A 7,449-nucleotide genomic window follows, 5' to 3' on the forward strand; every position below is an offset into this window, starting at 1 on the left:
TTGTAAAAGGGTATGATACATCTTCACAAATTACTTGGCCTTGAATAAAAATTAGGAATAACAAAAAGCACGTTTTTATACTTGTATCTTTTGCTTAGTATAAACCAATCTAACAAATTAAGAGCTTCAGGAATTTATCCATACATTTTCTAAACTGTATCCATGTATTTTCCTGAAATTTGGGAGTTTTGTCATTATTTGGAGTTCTCCATTTTCTTACTAAAGTGCATCCATCAAAATATGGCTATCGGCCAATATTTGATTATCACTTTACAAGGCTCAAATAACACCATTTTGATATTCTGACAATTCCAAATAAGCAAATTTGCATTGAGTAATACTAAGAGCAACTGTCATAGTACTGGTTACTTACTACAATATAAATTTGTGGGCAGCCCGGGTGGCTTAGCGGTTTAGAGCCACCTTCAGCCTAGGGCGTGATTCTGGAGTCCCGGGATCGAGTCCCACGTTGGGCTCCCTGCATGGAGCCTGCTTCTTCCTCTGCCTGTGTCTCTGCCTCTCTCTCTCCATGTGTCTCTCATGAATAAATAAATAAAAATACTTTAAAAAATAAAATAAATTTAATTTAATCTTCACACCAAATTTGAGGCTGATATTATTATCCACATGTTACAGACGAGTAGCTGAAGCTCAGAAAAAGTTAAATAACCTATGCAACGCTCTAATAAAACATAGGTTGCTGAAACAAGGATTTGGCTTTGCCTCCAATGTTTATCCTTTGAGTTCCCCACTGTACCTTGTCAGAGAGCAGAACACTCAGCACAATCACTTTGCCAATTTTCCTGGGGTGTTACTGTTTTACAGACAAGTATATTTGCCAGCAAGACACTAAGACAACTCTGTGTTGTTAAGCCAAAAATGGACCATTAAGGCCCTAGCTGTCTAGAACATCTCTTCTGACTGAAGAATAGAATAACGTAATTTAAGAATGATGGGGAAATTGTCCTCAACCCTAAAATAATTACATTTTTCAAAATGTTAGAATTGTAAAATAACACCTTTGGTTCTTTAGTATCTACAATGGAAACCACATCTAATATCACTTTCATTCTTATTTGTACAATAGCAATCTGAAATTTTATCTTCAACCCCTACTTCATCTTCAACCCCTACTTCTAACCTAGGTTTCATAACATAATTCCAAATATTTACAAGATGATTTCACCTGTTCTTTATATTGAAAACTTCAACTCAACAGCTTTTTAAATAAAACATCCAATTTCCCTCAGAACCTGATTACTATCCTGACATTCCCATTTATGCCCCCAATGAACAAATTAATTTGTCACTGCTCTGTGCCATCATGTTACTTAGTTTATACTGAATGGGCACCACTTATCAAAACCATGAATTCTAACTGCTTTTGTACATGATCTACATCCCTTAACTGCTTGTAATACACGTTACTTTTTAGGCATGTGTCTTTTGTCTAGAGGAAATTGACTTTAACAACTCAAAGTTCAGTGATTTATTTATTTAACCACAAACCTATTTAAGAGAAAATGTTCTCTGAACTAGGTAGGTAGCTTCGTATTCATCTTTATGCTTCTAAAACGATCTGGTGCAGTGTCCTGATTGTAACTGGCTCATGACAAATATCTGTTGAGCAACAAATTACACTTAAGTACATTAATAAAGAACTTTAGTACTAATTGATAAGGTAAATTCTGAAACAGGAAAGGGCAATTGTATGAAACTAAAGTGCACATGAATCAATGCCTAGTGGGCAGGGAGTAGATGAAATCCATCCTGCAATTGGATTTGGAGAAATTTTTACTTATAATATTAAGGTGATGAATAAGCATCAAAAATATATAGCTTACATATAGAAAGTTGCAATCTTGGGGAATGTAACATTTTACAAACATGATGTTTTGTAATGATAGGAGTTTTTAGAGATTAATAAGGAATCATGAGATTGAGGACAATTGAATAAGTATTTGCCAGTGTTTATCCAGAAATACGCAGAGGGAGACATTCTTACTTGTTTGACAAACATGAATACTCAAGTCATTTTTAGAAAAATTTTCTCTATAGAGAAACAAGAGCAATCTCCAAAGTCCAGCAGGTAAGATTACTCATATCCTTTGGATCAGTCTTCTCATATCTTTCATTCATTTATCAGGTACTAATGCTGAGAATTAGGCATTGTAGCTATTAGATTTGAGAATTAGGAATACTGGAAGCACTAGTCATCAGTTTCCATTGTAAGCAATTTATTAGTATGCAAAAAGCTTATTGCAACATGCAGAATCAGAATTTATGTGAAGTCCTGATTTTATTACAAGAAACTGTAATCTTAGGTAAGTCACTTAACCTGTTTTCTACTTTCCCCACCTGCAAAATGGAAAAAAATAGAACTAATGTCATGTATTGGTTTTAACAAAAATTGTGATTAGAAAAGACTCTTTTAGGGGATCCCTGGGTGGCGCAGCGGTTTGGCGCCTGCCTTTGGCCCAGGGCGCGATCCTGGAGACCCGGGATCGAATCCCACATCGGGCTCCCCGTGCATGGAGCCTGCTTCTCCCTCTGCCTGTGTCTCTGCCTCTCTTTCTCTCTGTGACTATCATAAATAAAAAAAAAAAAAAATTAAAAAGATCTATTCCCCCTACAGTCAAGATCCTTTCCAGAAGACCACATCTTTACTGTGATGAACACATTCCAAGGGAAAACTAAAAAGTCCTTAAGAAGAATATGTTCTTAAAAGATTTGATCCCATTTATCTCTTATTTACATGGATTTAATTTGATGCCTATAGTCAGGAAAACATTTCTTCAAATTAAGTTTTCATTCAAAATATTAATGTGTCCTGTTTCTATTAACACTGCAAATGCCCATCTGATTTTAAACACAAATGGCACAGTTACAGAGAGCTGTGACAGCTGCCACAATTATGGTCTTGTCTTCGTTCCAACATACTTTTGAAAACAAATCAGGAAGATCCCATTCATTTTGAAGAGTCAAGACATCTGGTTCTGGATTTGACTTAGTGTCAAACGTAGCTCTATCCTAGTATTTTCCTTGAGGTTAGGTGTATTCCAGAGTCCATTTCAAAAGTTTTGATTCTATCTTATTCCAGAATAAACCTAAATTTCTGGGGATTCCTAACCTAAGAACCAGATGAAATTTAATTATACCATATAGATTTCTCCTACTGCAGACCACTTCTCAACTAAGGCTGATTATAGATATCAAGCCAGAATAGCTCATCTCGTTAGGCTAGAAGATCAATTATCAGAGTAAAATAAAGGAACAGAAAGAGGCAACAAGTTTAAATATGAGTAAAGGGAAGCCCAAGGTATTTACGGTTTTCCAAAAAGCCCCTTAAAGAAGAGACTCCCTAATGAAATGCTTTGTTTTGCTTTACTTTGTTTTTGATGGGAAGGCAGTCTGACTATATTCGTTACTATCACAACTTGCAAGCATGTTATTCTACATCTTCATCTATTTTTGGCTGAAATAAACATCATCTTTGATGCTAGTTTACTACCAAATATAATAACATCTTCATTATGCAGCCAGCGGGTCTTAGCCCCAATGTTACAACCCAAGTATATTTCAAAACAATTGAAATTCAAAAGTCTGTTAGCTCAATGCTAGCAGGGTTTCCACAAAGCTGTGTAGACAAACATGACACATGTAAGTAACTTAAGAAATACATCCATCAAAGAAGATTGAGAATATGCATCAGTACAATATTCCTGTGTCAGTGAAGACTCTTTTAGGAGACATATAATTTAGAATTTCCTGTAGTGAGTCTTGTGGGGGTCTGAATAAAAGTGTGCTTTAATATCCAATAATCCAATAATCAAAATTCAAATAATACTTTATGAATATATATATAGTCACCCTGTATAATCTGATTGAAACCAATTATAGCAAATGCTGTTAGCATTTAGTCAAAATCAACATAGAATCATTGCTTTTCTTCCCTTCGGCCATAAAATTTTACACTTAGGACTTTGCTTTCCATTCCCCTCATAAAGGGGAGAAATACAGCAATATCTATGATTTTTTACTTTAAAAACATACCATTTTCCAGGTCACTGACATGATAGACATAATAAAAACCCACTCTTTGTTACTCAGTTCTTACGGCCTAAGCTTTGGTTTAAGGGTAACAGTAGAGACTGCTTCAGGTAAGACAGCCAGGGATCAGGCTCTGATCTCAATGCTTTCATTTTCCAAAACTCAGTTTTAAAGTGCTCACTCCAATATTCTGAATCACATTACTGTGACTTATAAACTGAACTTCCAATTTATTTATCGTGACTGGAAGAGATGCAAATATTCTGGCCTAATAATCGGAGCCAATTATCTCTGTGAGGTAAATTTTATAGATAAATGTTGCTTGTTGAGCCTATTGTTATACCCTGCAAGGTGAAATATTCCTAAGGCACATCTGCCAAGCTTACTATCCTCATAAATTGATTTTCTGTATTTTAGAGATAGTTATATCTGAACAACTTGGACCAGCTGTCTAGAATCACAGCACCTTTCCTTCGTCACACATCAATTTCCACTCCCACACGGCCTTTTTAATATTCTTTATCAGTTACTAACATTTCTGTCACTACAATACTATGTCGCAAACAGGTTAGTTTCCACGATTATATTTTATCTTCTTTAGTTTCCAGGATCTGTGGCTTCCTGGCTTGTTAATGTAATCAGTGAACCATCTCACGAGCATCGTTCAGGGTGAGTTATTTCTGGGAAGTTCTCTAAAAATAATTAAATCTATTTTGTTGGCTCAGGTTTCTTTTACTGAGATTAAAACATATTTTCTCAACTTTTATCTATTTACTTCAGGCTCTGTCTGTGTGTTTAACCAATATTTTGGAGCTTACAAAATAGGCTAGATTCACAATATGAACGTGTAGTTTGAAATAACCATTGTGATCCATATTTTAGGAATTTGGCGTTAGGACCTAATATAAGAAAAAGGCCAATCTTTTTCTATTGTATTTGATGAAATAATTATACTTAAGGATAAAATAATTTTGGCATGCCAGTATTATTTGAATGAAGGATGAGCATGGGGGAGAATAAAAAGAATGAACATGGTTTGTTTGTTTGTTTGTTTTTTTAATGTCTGTATTACATTCTTTCTTTCCTTCGTAGGTCACTTTCCCTAATTTAAAAAATCATTAAAAACTTTAATAGAAATATTATAGAAAATAAGCAAAAGAAGCAAATTATTTAACCTCAACTTCTGACTTCCCTTTACTAAATAAGGAAAAAAGTACTTATTGACTGACTGTGCTTCATTGTCTAATATAGTTTTAAAATCACATGGTAATAAGATGAAGGAAGTATGGCATCAGAGATTTTGAAATCAGGCTGTAATGGCTTGCAATAATAACTTCTGCCTTTTTTAAGTAGACTTGGACAAATCCTTGATGTCCTTGGTATTTGGTTTCTGTACCTAACAGTAGTGGCTATCTTGATAAATTGGGGATTGTAGATGATGTGTAAAAAATAAGGAAGTAATTTCCATTTCTTTGAGACTTGATGAGATTACATTTATAATGTTTAGCACATTATGGGTACTTAATGGGCAGTATTGGTCATTATTATTGAGAAGCTTACCCTGAATGGTCATAGACAGGTAGACACTTATTGTTGGTCTACAGTCAACAGTGAAGACCATGCTTTTGGAAAGATAACTGAAAGCTGACAAATCATCGCATAAAATCTTATTAGATAAAGAGAAATGAAGACCAAAATTTAGAACATATGCTTGTATCATGTTTCTAAGTTTTCCAATAATTTTCAGATCAATTTTAAAAAGGCATTTAGTCAGTAGGAATTAGGCTTTTATTTTATGCCCAGCCTAAAAACGATGATGGGGTGTGGTAAAAAGACATACGTGGTACAATTTGTGCCATTAAGTTACTCACAGATATACCAGGGAATAATGGAGACTTATTTATTTATTATTTGCTTATTTATTTTATATATTTAGAGAGAGAGAGAGAGAGCACATATGAATGTGAGAGCAGGGGGAGAGGCAGAGAGAGAGAGAGAGAATCTGAGTGTGGAGTCAGACTCAGTGCACCATCTCACCACTTGAGATCATGACCTGAGCAGAAATCGAGAGTCATCCACTTAGCTAACTGAGCCACCCAGACACTCCCATGGAGACTTTTTTTAAAAGGAGACCATTTAAACTCTAAGACAAAAATATAATAAATAAAATATAATAAAAAAGACCCAAAATGATGATGAAGGCAGTAGATGTGCAAGGAATTCAGGAAAACCAAAGACCACTGAATGGTCAGAGAAAGAGGTAGGAAGAGACGGGCCATGCAGATAGGTGAGATGTGGCAATGTGGACATAGATAAAGAGGGTGAGGAAAGGAAAGCCGTGAGAAAAATCACATGGCAGGAAGGAACACTGTAGACGTAGGGAAGTTAAGAAGACTGAAGATAGGGCAAGAGAGGGCGAGTGGAGACAATCAGGGCCCGAATTAACAGTCATGGTGGGACAAGATGGTGGAGCACTTTGGCACTAAAAGGACATATCTGGTTCACATCTGATAAGTGGCTCAAAACAACATGGTTTTGCAGTCAGACCTGAGTTCAGATGCTTGCTCTGACATCTCTTGGATTGTGACTTTTAGAATGCAGACAGACCTCTCTGATCTTATTTCTTCATTCTGTCATCTGTGGAAAAGAATTCTTAAGTCAGAGCATCGTCGTACATACCGTGCCACTATAGTTCCCAGAAGATTATGGTTCACCAAAAAAAAAAAAAAAAAGGTCTTAAAAGGAAGGCAAGGAGGTGGGGCCTGGGTGACTCAGTAGGTTAAGTGACTGACTTTTGATTTTGGCTCAGGTCATGATCTCAGGGTTGTGAGTTGAAGCTCTGTGTCTGGCTCCGCACTGGGCTTAGAGCCTGCTTAAGATTCCCTCTCTCCCTCTCCCTCTGCGTCTACATCCCATCTAAATACAAAGGGGGAGAAAAAGGAAGCCAAGGAGCAAAAAGTTGAAATGGTATGCCTCATGTCACAAAGCAAACTTGAAAATCAAGAGAGCAAATGACTAATGAAATCTCAAAGCTGAGTGATTACCAGTAGCTCTCTTTACTCTCAGCCCTGTGTTCCTTCCATTAAATTACACTTACTTTGCTAATTGTGCAAAATTGCAAGTACACATGGAAATCACTGAACTAGTACAAGATTATGTAAAAATAGTTAAACATTTCTACTGGGCATTATTTTATATACTATCATTATATTACATGTTTTTAATCACATATATAAAGAATCACAAATCAAAATAATGATTTAAGCATATGGATGGCAAGTTAGAGAACTGTATTATATCAATGTTAAATTACTGAAGTTTGAAATTGTCCCACAGTTCTGTAAGAAAAAAATCCTTAATCTTAAGAAACCATACTGGAGGGACACCTGTATGGCTCGG

This window comes from Canis lupus, chromosome 15, assembly GCF_003254725.2.
Source record: "Canis lupus dingo isolate Sandy chromosome 15, ASM325472v2, whole genome shotgun sequence".
NCBI classification, from domain to species: Eukaryota; Metazoa; Chordata; class Mammalia; order Carnivora; family Canidae; genus Canis; species Canis lupus.